Consider the following 21,740-nt stretch of genomic DNA (forward strand, 5'->3'; position numbering starts at 1 on the left):
GGCATGTAAACTGACATTTTGTAAAAACATCATTCATTCTAGATTTTACTTTTCTCTCCTTTTTCTTTCATTTTATTTTATAGAAACTCTTCTACAGAAAGTTTCAATGTTAATTATAAGCTAAAGCATAAATAGTAGATAAAACTTTTTTGTTCGTTTTTGTTGGTTGTTGGTTTTTAGTTTTGGTCTTTATAAACCTTCTATTTACTAGTCTTCTTTAAGATATTTTATAGAATAAACTCTGTAAACAACAGCAGAAAAGTTAAAACAGCTTTCCAGGATAGATAACCACGAATTTCAGCAATAAACTAGAAAAACTCACCTGAAGTTCCACAGAGGCTTATGACTCCACAAGCCAAGAACACTGAAGAGGGAAAGAAGCTGTAGCGTTCTGCCGGGACTGTAAAAGAGCATAAATTCAACAAATACTTCTGGATTTAAAATCATGAAGAACCGAAAATGAGATCCCCAGGGCAGTATCTTTTAGAGCTCTGTGAGCAACAAACCAGCAAAGGTAACTTTTGCATTTCTGTTTTTGACAAGGTTTCTCCACCAAGGCTCTAAAAGAAACTAATCTGCACTTGGATAAATGTAAAACCTCTCACAGATAATAATCAGTTTAAAATAGTAAACAAAAGGAGGAGCAGTTAGTTTCTCAATAGAAAAAGGTCAGTGGAAAGATCCTACAAAGAAAAACTACACTGGGGTACAAGCGGTTTGACATACGCAAAGAAGAGGGAAATGTGAATTCATGACATTTACTGATGATGAACATGAACGGTTTTTCAGAGCAATCTAATAAAAACAAAGGTCAACTATAAAGAGGTACAGAGGGATCTCATGATAGTTAATGACAAGGTAATAAACTGCCAGATAAAATTCGTTGTTGCTAGAGGTAAAGCTGTACATGTGTAGAAAAACAGGATTATCTGCACAGTAACAGATGCTAAACAAACTATTACCATCCAGAAGAAAAACAGATTTTCAGCTGATAGTAGTCTGCTCTAAGAAAACTAAACCAAGCATTCAGAACTGTTAGTAAAGCAACAAAGAAAGGCAGGAGCTATCTACATACAATATATATTTATATACACTACCTGCTACAATACACATCCATGGCACCTCTTATCTTCAGTGCTACGTTCAATTCTGCTTTGTCTGATCTCCATTCAAAAGTGACTGAAAAAAGGTATCACATAGGTCTAGGAATTATTAGGTCTAGGAATTATTAGTGGCACAAGGAAAGTGAATGATTGCTGTCTCTCATAATGCAAGTAGGAATAGACAAAGGAAATAATAATTTTACAATTAATTGTGAAAATATTAGTCACAGGATGCAGTGGATGCCATGGAGCTTCTGTGAGTTCAGAAGGCAATTTAGGGTATAATTAGGAAGATCTTCAGAGATAATCTGGAAGAGGTGAATCACGCTTTCTCCCTCAGCTGACTGCAAAGTATGGGTGGCCACCTGATTTGAATAAAGACATTTAAAGCACATACCTCCAGTTAATTGACTAACTTGTATAAATAAAATAGAATTTGCTCCCTTAAACATGATTAAAGAGATGAAAACTTAGGTTATGCCACTCAACTTTACAGTCTGGAACATGAAAAGTTTAGGAAGGCTTTAGATGAAAGCATGTCATAAAAATCCTAAGAGAAAAAAATAACTAGAAGCATTCACGTTCCAAGGTAAAGTATCACAGTTTTACAAAATGCTGCTTTATCATGAATTGTCCTTCTAAACTGACGGAAGGAAACAAGGGGAGTGAGAGCAAAAGTGGTCTGCACCCTTAGTTTAGCCAAGAAGATTGTGCTATCCTATATTTCTCAAGCCAGCCCTGTCCAGTATACAACAAAGGACTCGCAGGTGTCTGTAGACTGTTCCTAAAAAAAGTGACTATGAAAAATAATCTCATGTACATTCCCTCACCACTCCAGCTCCCTAAGCAAATCGCTACATCCTATTTTGCAACTTCTCAATGTGATGATCATATGCTTTTCTGCACAGCTTTAAGAGAAGAGGAGGAGAATGACCTCACCCAAGCTGCTGCCTGGACCCAGCCAAATGCTTTCAGTGGGAAGTGAGTGTCAGCCATTCAGCTGTTACGAAAGTCATCAGGCGTATCTTCGTTTTGAGAACAATAAACAAGCTGTCATCCGCTTTTGAGAAGACAATACCTAACCTAAGAAGAGGACTGAAGTCTTTGGATCCCAGGTAGAAAGAAACTGAGTGCTGCTCATGTAGTCACTGCTTCCTGAGTGTTTCTAGGCAGCACCTTCCTCTGTTTGTCAGTCTGATGTATGAAATCTCTCCACGCATCACACAGCAAATCTCCATACTTAAACGTGTTTTCAAGTCGTACTTATCCAACCTGCAGGCATGCTAGTTACAGCCTTTCTTGGCTATCATTCTTTGTAAAAGTCATTAGCATTTCAGCCAACAAACTCAAAAGGATCCCTTCCGTAAGCAGTCACACATTTATTTTTTTTATTCACAGGGCTTTTACCATGAGCATTCACATGATTATTACACATGCACCTTGTGTTCCTTTTCTCATGCATACCTCTTCCTACCTTCTCAAATTTCCCCAAAATTATGTAAGGATAGAAATTTCGAATGAAAGAAAGGGACCAATAAGATAACTTCAGAGCAATTTCATTTCAGTCCTCACTTGTTCTTTGAGAAAGACAGATCCTGTAATTTCAAAGGCAGTCGTTGCTGAATGGCAATCACATACCTCGTAAAAAGAAGACCATGCTCTGGTAGTTTAAATAGGTAAGCTCAAGCAAGAGGCAGGTACCTTTTGTCACAGCATCCTCACTTTTGGAACATGTACTCTCACCAATTCTTTTCACATGCAAAAAAGCTTCACACAATCACTTTTTTCCATTTCTGTACTGAAAATTACTGGGTATGCACATTTTCTCTCAACCAAGGTTCTCACTCGTATGCAACTTTCTTTTTATAGAACATAATAGACACAATTATTTCAATGAAGTACACACTTAAAGCTAAATACCACACAAATTTCATTCATCAAATATAATTACTGCTAGAACTATGGTGTCTGTTTTTAACAGTTTTTGAAGCTAAAAGGTAAATAATTTCCGTTCAAAATCTGGATAGCATGCTCAACCAGAAATAAGTGATTCCATCTCACATGCAAAGACAACATCAGTCAAAACTGGTAACTCCAACACAGCCAAAACAGGGAACTTTTTACTTGTGAAAACAGTACCATAATAACAGGTGTGTTTGATGCAGATCAGAACATGCTATGAACTGCTGTCAAAATGTCCAATCATTTAATAAATTAAATCTATGTGCTAAAAGCAAGCATTTTTTCAGTACTGTCCAGTACCAAGGTTTGGCCCAGCATGCAGAAGCCATCATTCTTCAGAAACTTGAAGCTCTCAGTGCCTGATATGGTGAATCTATTTCATGGGAATATTTCAAATGGTCACAAATGGGAACCTGCTGTATGTTTTAAAGCTGCCATTATTTTGAAGTAGAACTCTGCAAAAACAGTTTATGCAGCATAACCATAAAAAAGCAAAATACCCTTTTGGGAAGATAAATAAAGTCAAGAGCATGTATGAGGGTCACGGGCTTATTTTGTTTTTGAAAAAAAATATTTTGATAGAAAATACTCAAGTATGCACTTTCTGACACCCTGTTATTGAACAAGGCAGCCTGGAACATATTCCTGCTTCAATATGAGTTGAACATTTTTTCCTGTGCCATTAAGTAGAGGCAACAACATATTGCAGTGGAATCCTTTCTGCTAAAGCCAATGCAAAGAATGAGTCAGAGCACAAATCAGCAGGGACAATGTTCTCTTACTCACCTAACTGTTCCTCCTGAAAGGAACCAGCAGTTTTCAGTTTTAATACCTATTTACATATCCTAAATTGAAACTAATCAACTACGCTGCATGAGTAGATGACCCACAAAACTACTCACAAGAAGCATTAGCTTAATTTAGGAAATTTTCTTCTCTTCCACTGTATAAACATTACTGCGGCAATTTTCAAAGGAAAGTATAGTGGGGAACAGCCACCTCTGCTTTGGGTCATTAAATACAACTAATTGCCCTCTTGAGGATATTTATTTCTATCTTAAATTCAGAGAGCCATTAACTGTCAAGAAATGCCAGCCATGCGAGTCATTATTACTGTTCAAAACCACAAATATGCAAAATGTAATTAATAATTTTATATTCTTAGCTCTTGGGAAAAATCATGTTCTCAATTTGTAGATCATGTGAAAGGACTTCTGCACTTCTAGATTAATTTCTAGTACTGCCACAGTACTCCCCCAACTCTTACCTTTCCCAGTAGTTCAATGGTCATATTAACCATACGTATGTTGAAGAGGTAACTTAATACTGTAGCACCTAGATGAACAGTAAACCCTGAAAATATTATTGAAAACATACTATTTTAATTTATATTTCTGCATAGTTAACATAAAACTAGCAAGCTGGAAGTTTCCTAAATGATTTGCTTCCTAAATTTTAGGAGTGGAACCTTTGACTATATATGTAATCACTACACATCAGTTTGACAAATAATAAAAAAAAAAAGCATACCAATCCGTACAGTCTCCCATGAAGAACAGGAATCGTAAGTCATCCTGTGTTGTCCTGTTCAGCAAAGCATTCCTCTTCCAAATAACCTGTCCAAAAAAAAAAAAAAAAACACCAAAGGTTGATTGCATATTTACAAACAAAGCAGAACAAGATCACAAAGAATAGCAACAGTTTCTCCTCTAATAAAACCTCTTTTTTTTTTATTTGGAGAGATAGAATACGCGGTGTCTCACAATGAAATACAGATCATGTGTCCCTATCTTGCAGGAGGTACAGACCTTAGGAAGGACAGCTTCATTACTCCAAAGAGATCCTCAGCTCTCTTAACTGCATAGAATTAAAATCTCAACATTTAATACCAAGATATTTCAGGACTAGAGTGGCATCTTGGTTTAGATCTCATTCAGATGCATAGAATTAATTTGGAAACAAGCGCACAGAAATTAGTTGCCGTAAGTCTTATTCAACCTCTTAAACTATGTACTTAGTCTAAAACACGAGGAACCTGATGTTGAGACCTCCAAAGCCTCTCGTAAGAAATGTCATTTAAATTCACCGGGTGCTACTGAATGCCACAAAGAAGCTGAGTAAGTTTTCCAATGGCACAGATATCAGCATAACTATATCAGAAAAACAAAAGGCAAGAAAACAAGTCTGGAGAGGAAGAACAAAGATGAACAAGCAATAAGAACAAAAGGATCTCAGCACTTGCTTTATATGCTCTAATACCAGTCAATCATCAGCTATCATCAGCCTCAAGTAGTTAAAAGCATTTCTGTAAAGTGGGCTACCACAGCTAAAAAACTGCATCTTCTATCGTGACACACCTGTTGTTAATTCAGATCACCAATTTTCAATGTAGTTTCTCTACACATACCCAGAAGGAAGCTAGAAAATTTCAGGGAGCCTTGAAAGCTGAGTATATGCCATACCAAAAGATCCCAATATGTATAAATATTGTTTATATATGAAAATCAAAAGAACAAAGACGTGGGACACTGATACTTTCTTTTTTTTTTTTTTTAAAAAAAAAAAAAAGACTACACAACTTTTCATTTCTTTCAAAACATCGCCTCCACACTGGAGCAAAAGATTGCAGGAGCCTTCACAAACAAGCATCTAAATGCTGTACATGGGGGTTGGAGGACAAACCAGCCAATGAGTTGCCAAGGACCTTCAAAAGAAGAAGAATTTGTACTTGAAGACCCCTCATAACCTCCTGCTTCCTTCAGCAATTTGAGTGCTGAATTTCTGTATGTGCAACCAGCTTAACAGGGACTTCAAACATCCAAAATGTAAAGCCTGATTTGCCAGACTGACACTTGCTGAGAAAACTGCCTTCTGCAGAACAAACCCATTATCTAGCCACAATGGAAGTCAGCGTCTGAAAGATTTCCCTGACAAGCTATTAATATAAAATTATTTTACGTTAGCACAAAATTTGATCTTACTTTTATTCCACAGAACAATGTGGAAAGGGAGGAAAAAAAAAAAAAAAAAGGAAGTCCCAGATTTAATTATGTATAAAAGAGTGAAAATGCAACCATGAGATTATTTTAGACTTTCATCACCTGGTTTGTTCCATCTTTAGTGAGATAAGGATCACGAACTGTTAATCTTCCCTTTTAGTCTTTCTGAAGAGTCAAAAGTGAATAGCTTTGCCAGCAGGCAGAAGACTGCCAGGAACCTGGATGGACTGAATACAGCAACAACCTGCCAGATCTTCCCACCAGACAAGCACATTCTCTGGCGTAAGACTCATCTCTTCTACTTACGTGTTTACAGAAGGTATTTCCAACTCTCATTAAAAGTACCTCTAAAACCAATTTTGAGAAGCATCCAAAATATCACCATAAATGTCTTCCACTTCAGGCTTCCAAGCAGGGGAAAAAGTAAAGTAAAATTTAGAAAAGTTTTCCAGATTAAGTAGCCCGATGAACTGATGAACTTGCTCTTACCTGGGCAAGATGCTTTGGGTAGTTTTCTGTTGGCAGTCAGGGGTTAACACTGTTTCCAAATGACATTCCTTTTTTCCCCTCCCATTATAAATGATTAGTCAGGCTTTTTTTTTTTTCTTTTTAAATGTGAACAGAGGGGAAAAGCTCTGTAATCCTACGCAACCCCTCAATGAATTCAAGTGTAAGGACTCCAGTACCTGCACAGTTCTACTGAGAGAATTACCACTTCCATGAAATCAGCATTTAAAGCTGGCAGTGCTACCAAAAGGCCAGTCCTCACTTCATCATTCCCAAGCCCAGCTCCCCAGTCCTGAAGCACGAGGATTGATCTGGATTAAAACAGACCCTAGCAAGCAAATTGAACAGCTTCACATTTCTAGCCTGAAGCTGTATCAATACACAGATCAAGGCATAAGACCGTGGCCCAGATTTGTCTGTATACTAAGAGGTTCTTACTGGAGAGCACACTCAAGACAGAGCTGTGCCATCAGCAAGAGCTGTGCAAAACTTGTAAATACTGATGATCTTAGAGGAATTTGCATCTTACCAGGTCTAATTCAATTCCCCAAGCCAAGAGCTGTCATTTCCAAAGAACTGAAATTGCAGAACCAAAAGCACAGAGATCTAAGACACCATTAAACTTGTTTCCCACAAGCATTTGGATTACATTAAAGACTTTGCAACAGGTTAGAGAATGCCTCAATACTGCTGTGTTTTCAGTATACCATTGTTTTTCAAACGAGTCGTAACTTTCAACAAGTACTTTAATGACAGCTCTCTAAAGTTAGTTGCACCTCATCTACGGTCACTTAAAAAAAAAAGAAAGTTTTCTTAACATTTTCTTGTGATTTTAATTCAAACCTTGATGCAAAATAAACTTAAACGCTGAAAGCTTCCTTTCTCCCCAGAAAGGTCAGTCTATCAAAAGATTGTAGTTAAGTAAAAAAAAGCCTACTTCAGGTCATGAAAACAGTTGTCCTAAGGCTATTTTAGCTTTTCAACTACAGCAACTTCTGCAGTATACTCTCTAATTGAATGGAAGACTGATGTTTCATCTTCGTTTACCGTAGAGATCTAAAGGTTCTCTGTATTAATCTGCTCGCACCTCCTTTGCAGTGCCCCACTACAGCAGGATGCTGTTGCACTCCGATCTGCTAACAGGAGAAAATGGATTTCCTTATTTGTTTTGGTAACAGCCATTAGCACACACTTTTACCAAATCCTAAGGGCTTACCCAATTAACCTTTTAAAAACAGTAACCCGATCACCAACAGTATTTTATGCTGATGCAATTTATTAAGTTCTCTCTCCCACAAAAATATACCCAGTTTTGAAATAAAATGCAATCAATGAAAATTCATCTTTTTTATGGAAAGATGCAGAGACAGTAGTGGCAAAGTGATTAATATGACTGAAAAAATGTTACCAAGTTTGTACCCGCTTCACACTGTGCTGCCCATACCGAGATTTGGGTTAGTTCCTGAAGCAAAAGGGTCAGCCGTGATTATGTTTTTCCCACAGGAATTCAGCTCATGCTACAGCCAAGCTCTGATGCCGCCCAAGAGCCCTGCTGCTGTAACACAGATGTTACGGATCTTGCCTCTTGGCTCATAGGGGAGACGCGTCAGTAGCAAGTTCAATGAAATGACAGAAATGTTGCTGCTTGCAGCATCCTACTCTGAGAGCACTCAAACTCTGTCAGAATAAGATTCAGTTGAAAACTAAAACCAGATTTAGTTTATACGCATATTTAAGTATTTTTACGTTACTTCTGTGTGTATGTATACTCATGTGCATGCATGCGTCTTTGATAGTTATTAACATCTCTATTCACCCAAAACCAAAAACGCTTAACACAACAAAATGCTTTAATAGTGGTTTGTGTATTTTTCCAGATTTACCCTATAATTTGTTGTGATAGTCTGGTTTAGTCTATTAAAGCAGTTACACATTGGACCATTATCGTATTTTCCCTAAAATAGAATCAGACTAAAATCCTTAACTATTTTTAAACCATGTCATCTGATTGTTTTCATGGCTTCAGAGTAATTTTTGTCCAGTCAGCTGAAATAACCCTTTCAAGACAGCATATTTACCTCTGAGAAACAATCCTAGTTAGAAATCAGTCAACTCTGTTCGTATTACAGATCTGAAAAATTGTTAAATTTAGAGTTCCCATTTGGACAGCTCTCAGGCTGAGATGACGTATTACAGACTTTCAGATCCTGTGCAATACAGGCACAAACAATTTCTATACAGATGTGACAGACAGGGCTTGCAAGCGTCCCATGCATCATGAACAAATTTAATTTTTAAAAAATATATATATCTATAAGCGAAAAATATCTAAATGAGCTGATGCAGTGATTTTTAAAACAGTTTTGTTTTAATGTAATAGAACAGACATTGTTTTTGTTTTTTAAATAACAATGCAAAGCAAGCAGATATGCTTATCAATTGAACAATTCAAATCTTTCGTAGGAACAACCTTTTTAAGTACCTTATAATTCCCTGTTACAAATAACTTTACAGATAACTGAGTGACTTTTGTAATACTCAGTGGTTTTGTGGTACTTAGGAACTGTTAAACAAACAGTACACCAAAACAGTTGTCTCACTGGATATAGTCACGGCAGTTCCCAGTCAACAAACCTCTTATTTTTCCATGGAAAAGCTCCTTCAGAAATTAAAGTGAGGGATTTTTACGCTATTTAAAACAAAATAAATATTAATAATAATAAACTACACAGAAAGTATTACCTCACAAGGCAGGAGTTACCCATTAAGTTATGCTGTCTTCTGCTTTGCTAGCTCAAAATCTTATTTCTCTACTTAACTGAAAGCTGTTTAAGTACGGTCAATTAACTCGTTTAGCAAATAATATTTAAGTGTTTCTTCAGTCACACATAAGTTCAGTTAGTTTCAGTTTCAATTTGAATCCGATCCTGACAAAATACTGCATGGAATTTATCATCTTGCAGCTAAGATAACTCTAAATAGAGTGATAAACCTAAGACATAATTTCTAATTTGATTGTGACTACTCAGAAACTGCTCACAAACTCAAACCAAGAGACTTGTAGCAGTTTTTTAAAACAGCAAAATACACTGACTAAGTTATGGAAAAGATGTATAGGAAAAAAAATGTAATGACATCCATCAAGACAGACCAGGAAATGAGATTCTGGCCTTTGTGCTATACATAAATCTATTTATAATCCCTAAAATATCGATCATGTTGGAATTAACATTATTCAGACATCAAAAAGGATGCATATAAAATCAAAAGTGATGCTCCTCCTACACTTCCAAGACCAAAAAAAAAAAAAAAGGAATCTAAACTACTGAGAAAGATAATTTTAAGGGATTCTGTACCAGGATGCTACAGAAGGCATCACAACAGTCAATTAACATGTAATTTTTCTGTCTTCCTTTGGAACTGATTTAAAGTAAGTATTTTTGTCAGATCTTATTTCTCTCAAAAAGACTTTCCTGCTCCACATGTAATAGTGAAGCTTCTATTAGCAGCTCTCCAGCTCTCAGAGCTGGCTAAAAATAACTTCTATAAAAGGTTTTGCTCATCAAATCATTATTGCTTTTCCATTTAAATTTTTGTTGAATTTAACATATTTCTACGAAATCTAATAAAAGCCAAAACTGTTTGCTACACATCATCATTCTGTTTACACCAGAAAAGATTCACTTTAACAAGACTTGTTCCAGCACACCTTGATACTTTATGGTACTTTTACTTTAGTTCTCGTTCAAGTTCAACCAACTAAGAGCCACAATTAATCCTTCAGGGCAGTTTCATCTGGCTTGCTGTCTTCTTCCTACTATCTCGCTTCCTAAAGGCACTTTGCAACAACAGTTAAGGTGATCTACAGTATGCTCCTTGTTGCTAGCTTTCTCACGGGTCCTAGGGCTCCTTCCACCACACAACAGGCAAACAAGTTAGCAGGAGATGAGAAAGGCTTCCAGGGAAGAGGCAGTGCCTTCAGGGAGCAAACACACACCGGAATAATTAATCTGGCTCAACTCTAAAGCCCCTCAGAAAAGGCATAACTAAAGAGGAAAAGTCATGCTGTACGCTCTTTGATAGCTGGATTCTGTTCCTGGCTACTGACTGCAGCGATAAGGCAGTGACAGATACTGATCCATACGTAGCCTGATGGCACTCCCATCAACGCAATAAATCCTGTCATACAACAAACAGGCAAGGAAAGGCTCCAGTGTACTCAGTGCCATCTCCCCAGTGACCTCTGCTGCCTACCTGGCTGAAGAGACCGGACATACTCCTCTCCAGTGTCCTCTAAATAACAGTTTTAACACTGCAGGCTGAAGAGGTTTAGCACTGCTGGAACACTGACTCATTTTCCGGAATGTGTTTTATTGCAAACAATTTCATTTCAATTCAGAAAACATAGAATGGTAATTCTACCAACCGCATGTATATACTTTAAATCCTTCCTCAGCCTTCCATTTCCTATTTAGCTCACAAACCATCTTTGCTTGGCAAGTTCTTGTAGTTTCTAGTCTTACAATGAGCTTTTCAGATCTCCTCTTTTCATTACAGAAATACTTAGTACAAGTTTCTGAATCTCTACAGACTCAACCAGTGCCTGCTCACCTCCCAGACCTCTTATTTTTCTTCTTCTTAAACAAAAACAGCTTGTAAAACATTTACGTTTTCCCATCTTGAATAGATATGCCCCATAAATAATATGTCCGAGTAAAGTTATAACCACTTGCTCAAATGCTTTATCCATGTATGCACAGGATACAACTTCAAATCAGCAGAGCAGGCTCTTGCTAGGTACTTGTGCTGCCCTTCGCTACCTACCTACTTGCTTTGGACACGTTTTTTTGAAAGCGGGCACAAGTCTAAACACACCCTGTCTGGATGCAGACTGCTCCTTCCTCTTATCTTGAACCACGGCTCACAAAGTGCTGAGAAAGCGCGTACCACTGGCTACCCAAGTATTTCAGAGCTTCCGATCTCATCAGGCTCGCAAGGAAAGGACTTTAACTGCAGGAACACAAGGCACTTAAGAGTAAAGCAAGCAATGCGAAACAAGCACAAGGATCTAAAGTTACTGACTCTTCAGTTACCACCTTGGTTAAGTGGGAGGGGAAGGACCCACATCCCATTATACCCTTTTAAAAGTGTGAGGTCCGCAAGTATTTCAGGCTATTCAGAACTCCTCCTGCCCTCCCCTTGTCCAGTCAGTCCATCTTACCAACGGCAGTGGTTGCTCAGTAAAATATATATGCTTTACTACTTATACACGAAGTTCCAGATTTGTAACTTCTTCAGGTCCACAGCAGCTCTGCTTTTTCCTATGTACTTGGCATAATCTCATCTTATTTCATAGTCCCAGTTTTTCAGGAGGACCGTGCTGCTGCCAGGTCTTTTTTAGATCATTATCTGTGGAGCAGTAGTTTTAATGATTATTTTAGGATCTACTTTACTTACAGCTTTTGTCCATTTTCTAATTTTAATAGCAATTTTTTGTTCAGTGACCCACACACCAGGTGGTCTGAGTGGGAATTTAAGCTACCTTTTGTAAATACTAACAAAGCAATGAAAATTAACGAAGCGTAAAACGCAGGAAATTAACTTCTCATCGCATCAATTTATCTACCCACCTAAATGAGTTTAATATACCAGCTTCGAGCAGTCTGATGTTCTAGGGACACTCAGCTGCCACTTCATTTATAGTCTGTTTCCTTAGCAACATTATAATCCATCTGGCTGCAGAAAGCTAAATTCCTAAACCATATCCTCCTGTACACCGGAAATAGCCTCAGAAGCATTCAGATTTTAAATAGCACCCAGTCATCATGATTAGCGAGCATATAAATGAAGCCAAAAGGCAGTAACGTTCTTAACACACACACACAGATCTCTCCACGCTCGAGCTTGAGTAAGTGATTCACATACTGAGAATGCACACAGGCTTTCGACTCCCAGGTGTTACAACAGCATCCCTTCCTCAGCACTGCTGCCCTAAGCAAAGCTCCTGAAGACCCAAGTCCCTTGCTCTGAGAGGGAAAGACCTTGCGCGTCTTCTTCCAGCAAGTGTCAGAAATGGGAACACTTCCCTCATCCTTGTGCCACCAGGCCCAGCTAGAGGATTCTGAAGGAGCCTTCGTACAAGGTCAATGTTCTCTTCAGACTTCTCTATCAGAAGTAATATGAAAGGCCTGCGATGCAATACTGTTGACAGCAACCAACAAAACCCAGGGAAAGCTAATCACATTACAAAGGATTGCTACTTGTCTTAAAACACTTACCCTTCAGGGTTTTTTTTTGCATCTAGAACTAAAACTATCATCAGTAAACACTAAAATAAGAATCTAGTCCCCAACAGCAGCATTTACTCATTGTATAGAACCCAAGAATGATAAATATGCGTTTTTTCACCATTTTCATTGTGTACTTAGGAATGCAACCTGTGTCACACACTCTCTAAATCCTCTCTGTGGTGGGAAAAGCACATCCAGTGGAGCACCCCATGCTGACTGGTCTCTTCTGGGAGCAGAATCAGTTGTGGCTCTCTGCTACTTGCAGGTTTACTTTAATATGAAGGCTACACATTTGCAGCATTTATGTCAGAGACTATGTCAGCACTGGTGTCTTGTATTAGAAGCAGAAAGTGCTGTCCAGCTGTGTGATGATCCTTAGTGCGTTCCACAGCCTCAGGCTAGCCCACAAAACAGCTCCTATCTCATGTGGATCCAGCTCATCCCTAATCTGTGACTCAAGACAAGTCTTTCTCACAGTGTTTTTCCAGTGCTCGCTGAAGTAATTTGCTATGCGTAGTCACCCCAAAACCTTTAGATAAGATACGAATATTCAGGAGAACCAATTCTGAGATTGGAAGGGAACTAGAAATTCAGCTTGGCTACATCAGTGCAAAGATGAAACTGAATACTGCCAGAGCATCTTCCCCCAGGATGAAGGGACACAACTTTACATAACCGAATGCATCTCACATGCATACCATTTTGCACAAATTTGGCAACACCAACCTGTAAATTAAATTCAGTTCTAACCTAGCAGGCAAGCTCATCGGTTACGTACATAGAGGGAACAACTTCATTGCCTGCATCTCACAAAGGCTCACCAACAGTGAGCTGGTGGTCTCTAACCCACAAAACGGTTTTGCCACACAGTGAACCGTTTCAGCAACAACGCTACTGCAGCTTTGCCTGCCCACACCGTGTGGTGGTGGCGGAACACAAGTCCGTATTGCCTGATCCGCTGACAACCACCGAAGAGAGATTTCTCTTTCATAAATCGGGACTCTCCTCTGGTGAGGAGCTGAGCAGTGCTTCTCACTGCTATTCACCAGCTTGCATTCCTATAGGAATACTTAATGCAGTGGCACCTACTCCAGACTCCCAATGTTTCCCTCGAAGAACACTGCAGCAGTGATACACTTACGTAAGTTCTTCTTATGGGAAGTCTGCTTGGAAGAGTAACTGCAAGTTCAGTCCCACCTGACTGTCGATTACAACCAACATTTCCTAGATGCTTTGGTGGTGGCTGGTTCCAAGAGAGAACAAAACAGGGCTGACCGTCAGACAGAAGCAATGCTGGCTCTTCCTGGCTTTTCTCCCATGCGAGGGAAGCAATGGGTCAAGTGCCCAAACATCAGTCTAAAATCACTTATGCATTCAAACACTTCTATGCTACATGAGCGACCACGAGTTCTCAGGAGATGGTCTATCAATCATAGATTAACTGACGAATACAGTTCATTAAACTCATTCTTTGAACATGTTTTCAAAACGCCTATAATCTTTTCACTACGTGGATGACAGCTGTTTGAAACACTTAGGGCCTGGCTCTGTAGCAGCCCCCAGACCGAGCAGCGAACTGGGCAGGCCTTTGGGCAGCATCTGGCAACTGCGTTACGTGCTCACCAGTACAAACCCCCAGCTCACCATCTTAGGGTGGTCTGCTCCCTCAGCAGTGTTTGCTTCTCCCCCAGCCCCCGTTTCCTTCCTACTAGACTGATCTCACCTAATTTCAACAGAGCTCTGAAGTAATCACATCAGCTTAGCCCGCAATCAGACAGAACATGAATTTCTGGAGAGCAAAATTCATCTAAACTAAAACAGATAGCCGAAAACAATAATCTTGTTTCTTAAGAATGCTGTGTACGAATGCCACATCGTTATGTTTCTACATCTGTCTGCACGCGTCTGCACTGTCTGAACCAACTGCTTCAGATGTATGCTTCCGTGCAACTGCTGCATAATGCTTGATAGGTGCATGCCTCCCAGGAACAGAGACAGCCTTTGAGAACAGCAGGGAAACCTGAGGGAATTATATGGGGACTACAATTTCTGCCTTGCTGGTGATATCTAGAAGCACAGCACCGCATTGCCAACGTGCTGTGGGGATGCTTTTTCAAGTCTATCATTTGTGGTGGCTGTGAACCACACGTGTAATCCAGCTGGTTTGGATCTAGCGGTTTAACAGCAGAAGCGCTATTACCTGAGACTTTATGCTTTGATATTTCTAGGAAAGATGTATGCAGCCCGAACTTGCCTTCTTATCAAAACGATGGGAACGGGGAGAGAAAAGGCTCTGAACTTTCCTCATCCAGAGCTCTCAGCCCCATCCCTGTGCTCACACAACAAATGCGATGGAAATTTCTTATGGCAGATGTCCTGATACCAGTACAGCATAGTACAACCTCTGCCTGTTATAAATACTCCGAACATGTTATTGTGAGTCAGCATTAAATATTGCCGAATTTGTTTCAAATGCCACCTCCTTATCATAAATGACACACTTGGAGCCTGAGCAGACACGCTGAAGATGTGGTAGTGTGACGGATGGAATTAATTTCTCAGCTCTATCGACTCACGAACCCTTCAAATCAGAGATAAGGCGAGAGGTGGGAGGCCCCACTGCTACTCGGTTCATTTTGCACTGAAAATAAACAGGTAGCTCCTCTCCAGGCCACACAAAAAGCCACACAGAGCGCTCAATACAAGCATACAAAGGTCTGGGGTATTTGTGAGTACTTTTGAGGAAAAGCAAAGTGCAAACACACCCTTTTGATGTTTCATGGTGTGTCTTTGGCTAGACGTAGGAAGGTTGGAATTTGGTTCGGAGGTTTTTACTTTGTGACATGAAACAATTTTGGTAGTAATGGGAAGCGCAGTAAATTTGGATACAGATCCTTTGAAATAATTATCTGCCTTTAGAGTTAATACAAATTATAAAGGCTATGCACATAGACTTAGTGATAAAGGAATCAGAAGATCACGAATACATTATGTGCATCTACTTCTAAAACACATCCACAAAAAGCATGCAAGACTCCAGAAATGTTTCAAGAAAATTCAGAAGTGACAACTGACAGAAGATTCTAAATCAAAATGAACAAGTAATAAAAGGCTTGTTGGAATAACATCTACTGAAGATACGAATTTAATCAGCACATAATATCATGTGTTTTCAAATTACTTTTCAAGTCTGACAAAAAAAAAGTAATCTATTTTTCACAAGACATCACACCCTCTTTTCTATCATTACACACAATGAACCTTGTACAATCCTTTGAAAGGGATAATTTTGTGAATTATACTACTGATGCAGAAAACTTGCATCGATAACTATTTCTAAGTAGTATCAGGTATCAAGTTCTAAGACAGCTTTAGAAAGACAGAAGTATTATTTTTTAACTTGCATTAAAAATACACCTTCTCCCTATCTGTTGCAAAGTTTTCCCCACGTTTTCAAAGCAACGCAAACCAAACATCTTCTGTTTGTGAAGTTTTTCCTGTAAATCTGCATCTAGCACAGTGCTGTTCTTAAAACGGGGAGACAACTTGCACAAAACAGTAAGGTCATGAAGATAACATATTGCTCCTGAAGAACAGAGATAACACTGCCATAGAAGCACACATTAAAATTAATTATTACACGTTCAGGGTTGTAAATAAGGCATATGACTGTATATTGAATAATGACAAGAAAATTAAGAACTGCAAAGGTGCTCACTAAGGATTAACGTTGAGTAAACGTAGCTGTCCTAAAAGGTGGAGAGCAAGGCTAGAAGAGCCATCAGGACTCTCACCGCACTAAGCAGAGAGTATAATTCAACGCAGAGAGCATAATTCAACCATAGGTGGGATAAAACACTTTCTGGACAAGCTTATTTTTCTCCATTGACCATACAGGTGCCTGGAAGGCTAGTTGAGACTACCTCAGAGTTACCACAGTCCACAGATTATTTCCAATTTCCCCAGAAAGGTAGCCTGTTGTCACTGGGTTTCAATTTGCTGTGCAGGAGTCCATAAACCTAATGAGGTTGGAAAAAAATAAAAAATAAAACACAGTACAAGCTAGCTAGCTTTTAGAAGCTCACGTTGAAGACTTAGATTTACCTCCTAAAGCACCAGCATCCATTCACTGCCCACAATGACGCAAGCACCTGCTGGAAAACACAGTGCACGATCACGTGGGAGAAAGAAATGAGAAACTTCAAGGAGACTAGCGGGCTGCAAACTAGATTAGGATAAAATATTCTAACTGCCCAATTAAAACGACCAGCAACCAGAAATTATATATGAAATCAACCAAGGGAAGAATCCGGCAGAAAAACGCAACAAGCAGCTGGCCAACAAGACAGCCCAGAAGAAACAGGGCAGTAAGGGTAAAATATTGTGGGGAAAACAACAGTAAGTTCACCAGACAGCATTGCCCTGCAGACAACAGAACAGGAACCAAACCCCAAAGTTTCACCACCCTCTTTAAGTCAGCAATATTATATTATATAAGAATTGTGAGATACCATGGGATAATTCAGATACTCATCTTTATAACCCTTATATAAAGCATCCTATTTCCCTTCATTATTAATCCATGCATGAATCAAAAACGACTGCTACAAGCTCAGGTAGTTAAAGCCTGAACTGGCATCTACAGGTTTTAAATCTGCCAAGAGCATAGGAAGTGATCATAGATACCCCACTAAAAAAACACTTAACTTGTTTCCATTTGCTTTAGGGATGGAAAAAAAATGCAAGAAATACACACCCATAAACAATGTTAAAAAAAATAAGCACTAGTAAGGTTTGAAAGTCAGCCTCTCAAGTCTTGAGAAGTAACAGTTATGGAACTTTAATTAAACGCCACAACATAGCCTTTAATTACATGACTAAATACTATTTACCCACACAGAATCCAACTTCCTTCGGAAGGCCCAGCACTTGTATTCTCCACAATTATTGTGTGTTACCATGTCGTATTTAATCAACACAGTTCAAACCTCGCATTAGTAACTCCAAGGAGGAGAAAATCAAGGAAGAGATGCAAAAATCATCCGCTAATTTTGGCTGCCTGATTTTAGATGGTAAATGCTCTGAAAAAAACTGTATCCTAGATAGCATAAAGCATAGCTCCCAAAGCCCACATCACCAACACTTCATAGCTTTAAATTTTCAAACACTTATGTGCTTATGTGGTCTGAACAACGTTCTTTTAAAGACGGCTTGTGTATAATCTACATCTAGATTGAGGTAAATTAGGTTACAGTTATGCAAGAGATTTCTCTAAGTGCCATTCAAACCAGTGGGGGGACTCCAACACTTCAACATGTTCCTAAGTGTAAATATCTTACTGAATCAGTGCTTCTACTCAGAGGGAGAAGAAAAGGAAAGCTCGCCTTTCTCCTAAAGTACATGTTGAAATGTCTCAATGTTGAGATTAATATTTTGTAAATTTCCATTCAAATGGAATTGAACGGAATTTCACTGAGACCTCAGCTTAAACCACCTGTTTGGGAAAGTACTTAAAAGCATATACCAAGTCCCATCGCACATGTAAGGTTTAGGTAATGTTTAAGCAATATCCACAGCTGAAAATGAGGCAACTGAACATTTTTCCTGCTTAACTTTGAACTGCACTACCAGCTAGGTTAGTAAAAAAAAGAGCTGCTAGCAAATGCACAGAGAAAATACACCTTTCTGTTAAAGTATTTTGTATGTCTATGAGAGAGAGCGTGACCTGACAGATCCGTTTTCAACCTGAGATTCTAATTCTAGGTTCTATGACCGAGATTCCTTAGACAAGTGGTCACTCTTCCTCTTGCCTCACTTTCCTAATTTGTAACAATTAAGTTTGATATCTTTTAGATTTGCTTGGAAAATTACTTTTTAAGACTATTACAAGAGATTACCTGGACATATCAATACGCCAAAATCAAGTACAGTGTAAAATACAACACTTACACTAGCACCATTTCATTACAGAACCAAACTATGAGATACTACAAAACTGTGAACAAATCCACACATTTACAGAATGCTATGAAGTACGCAGGCTTTGTTTGCAATTTCAGTGACAAAAAAAAGAGACAGCAAGCATGACTGGGGTCCAAAAGATTGATTTTAAACATCTAGTCTAACAGTTTTAACAGGCCAGTGATCTCTCCAGGCATCTAAAAGTAAATAATCTTCTCTAGAGCATTTTAGAAAGTTACTTGCTCTGATCCTTTTAGCAAAGTGATTAGGAAAACATCCTAACAACGTGCCGTGGATGCACTGACATCTGGCCACTGGGACTGCTCACGGGCAGATGCTGTCCTGGGGAACGGTCCCAAACAAGCAGAAGGAAGCTGTGTAGGCCTCGCTCCTGCCCTGACAACCTTTCCCTTTGGGGCAAGTGGGAAGGCTGCCCAACCTGCACCTACTCCCTCTGCACCCACCTGCACAAGTAGAGAAAGAAGCAGCCCTGGCAGTTCTCAGCAGAAAAGTGGTATTTAATAGTGTCCGAGCTCCTGGATGCAGGCAAATTAGACCACAGTGACTGAGCACAGAGTTAAGAAAGACCACTTCCAGCATTACCGACAGCCCAAGCCCACGCCAGCAAACCCAGCAATGCTGGGAACCATCCCTGGGCAATGCAACTTGCTCGGTCACGCCGAGTGCCCAGCTGCTAAGGCCAGCACGGGGTGCTTCTCGCACGGGCCACCACAGCTCCCCCACGCAATTCTTGGACATGACTTGGGCTCAGCACGGCCCAGGGAACAGTCCCTACCACTTGTTCATATTCAGCTACCCTGATCGGGAAGGTAGGAGAGGCTAAGCAGCACTGACAAGGGCAACTGGCTTCAGGACCAGAGAACAACCACGGGTACGTTTAATTAACTGGCAGAGAAATGGAGGTAGCATCTCTGAGCTTTATCTGCTGTTACTCTTAGAGAATAATTTTAAATGTCAAATGCCATTAAGTACACAAAAATTATCTATCTACATATAGTAGTACACAAGAATTAAAAATGAGCTCATTTCGGCTTGTTCCTGTTTCCTTGGCTTGTTCCTTGCACGTGATCTACTGACATCCACAGCCTCATCTTATTTTCTTCCACTTAACAAAAAAAAAGTTCTATACACCTGATATGCCCTCTTACGGTAAGGCCACCCCCTAATAAATGAGTCATGCAAAACAGCGTAAGAAGCCGGGTTTCTGAGGGACGATCATCTGGCAGTAAATATTTCTAACAAAAGTTATTTAGAAATGATAATTCTACTAATTACCACTCATTACCAAATCTGCTTCTGTAGATGAAAAATATAATTACAAGTGAATCAATTATGTTATCCTGGAAACTTGGCTACAGCAATGTTGGCAAATACATTTTCACAACAGGTAACGGCGCAAAAACAACAGCAAAAATACATTTGAGAGCTGTCAGCAGACAGCTGTTCGGTGTAAGTAATACTCTCTGAAACCTCTTTACAGTTTCAGGTAGCTAGAAACGGTCTGTTTAACCTGTACAAAGCTGTCCCTTTTACAATTGAGTTCGACAGCAATTTTGTTTTAACCATCCTCTTGGGCTCGGATCGTAACCTCGCTGAGGCCATCTGGGCTGTGCGTGTCACCACCACCTGCCTCTGCACGCACATCCCATTTTCCTCAAAAAGTGTTTTTACTGTTTGCGAGGAAAACTTCATCGCACGCTTTAACTATTTCAGCCTGCGCTGTATTATGACTTTTAAAAGCCAAGTATGCAGAAGACCTCGCTGAAAAGAGCGCACTCGTTGCAAAATAGCTGGTATTTGAAGCGAGGCGCTTCTTTTTGCCACAGGAGCGCCTCCCGCAGCGGGAGCACCATGTGCCTACGGGACACCGGCCACGCCAGCGGCGGGTCCCGGCTGATCGCAGACTTTTGCACGATTAGGACGGGAAGGCGACAGCCGGCAGCTCCCCGCCGCCCCGGGCAGGACAGGGCAGGGCGAAGCCAGCCCCCGGCGGCCGGCACCGGGCCGGAAGCGCCGCTCCCGCCGTGCCGAGGCCCCGCCGCCGCCGCCCCCCCCCCCCCCCCCCCGGGGGACCCCCGCCGGGCCCCCGCTGCGCCCCCCGGGGAGGGCAGAGCCCCCTCGCCTCGCCTCACCTCGCAGCGTGGCCGGCGCCCTGCGGAGCCCCGGCCTGAGCCCATCCCTGCGGGAAGTTCCCTGCCATCGCAGCGGCCGGGGGGAACAAAAGCTTCGAAGCCGGCAGCAGGAGGAGGAGGAGGAGGAGGAAGGGCAGCGCAGGCAACAGAGCGAGGGGCATCGCTCGCCCGCGGCGCCGCTGCCCCTGCCCGCCGACACCACCGCGGAGGGCAGCCCGCTCAGCGCCGCCTCCCCATTCGCTCCGGCGGCGGCTCGGCTGCACGGGCAGCGCCGAGGAACCGCCGGAGCCAGGGGCGAGCGGGCGAGCCAGCGCCTCCCCGCTTGCCCTGCCTGCCTGCCTGCCTGCCCGTCCGCCCGCCCGCCTGCCCTGCCCGCCGGCAGCCTCCCCGCGGCCGCCCGCCCGCCCGTGTCCCGCTCGCCGCAGCGCCGCCGAGCCCCGCCCGCGCCTCCGCCCGCCCGCGCCGCGGCTCCGCCTGCCGGGGCTCGGCGCACGCTCCGGCCCGGCCGAGCCGCGGCTCCCGGCGGCTGCACGGCGCTCCCCGGCGGAGCGGAGCCGCCCCCGGACCGCCCCCGGGCGGAGAGGGGCCCGCCGCCGGGCGTGGGGTTGGGAGGGGGAGATGGAGGTGCTGGGGTGGTGCGGGCAGGGGGTGTGGGTGCGGCGGAGCCTCCTGCCAGGCAGGGGCAGCGGCAGGGTGTGCGCCTTGGGGTGCTGTTACTGCAGCCCTTGTGTATGTGGAGGGAAGATTAATAATAAAATCGTGCAA

At 41.3% G+C, this 21,740-nt stretch overlaps 1 protein-coding gene across 13 annotated transcripts in view; it reads right to left on the reverse strand.

Annotated features, from left to right (window-relative positions):
• GPR63 (G protein-coupled receptor 63) overlaps positions 1-21,359 on the reverse strand; it is a 40,849-nt gene extending 19,490 nt beyond the window's left edge. For 2 of the 13 annotated variants that reach the window (XR_014581094.1, XM_083827713.1), the window contains exons 1-4: positions 20,976-21,359; positions 4,596-4,681; positions 1,098-1,179; positions 323-400 (exon numbers count right to left, since the gene is read on the reverse strand). The gene's annotated coding sequence lies outside the window, so the exon portion shown is untranslated. The other 11 variants (XM_083827719.1, XM_083827718.1, XM_083827721.1 and 8 more) reach the window with 11 other exon arrangements.
• Positions 21,360-21,740: the final 381 nt, after the last annotated feature.

Source organism: Anser anser, assembly GCF_964211835.1.
Source record: "Anser anser genome assembly, chromosome: 3".
NCBI lineage: Eukaryota > Metazoa > Chordata > Aves > Anseriformes > Anatidae > Anser > Anser anser.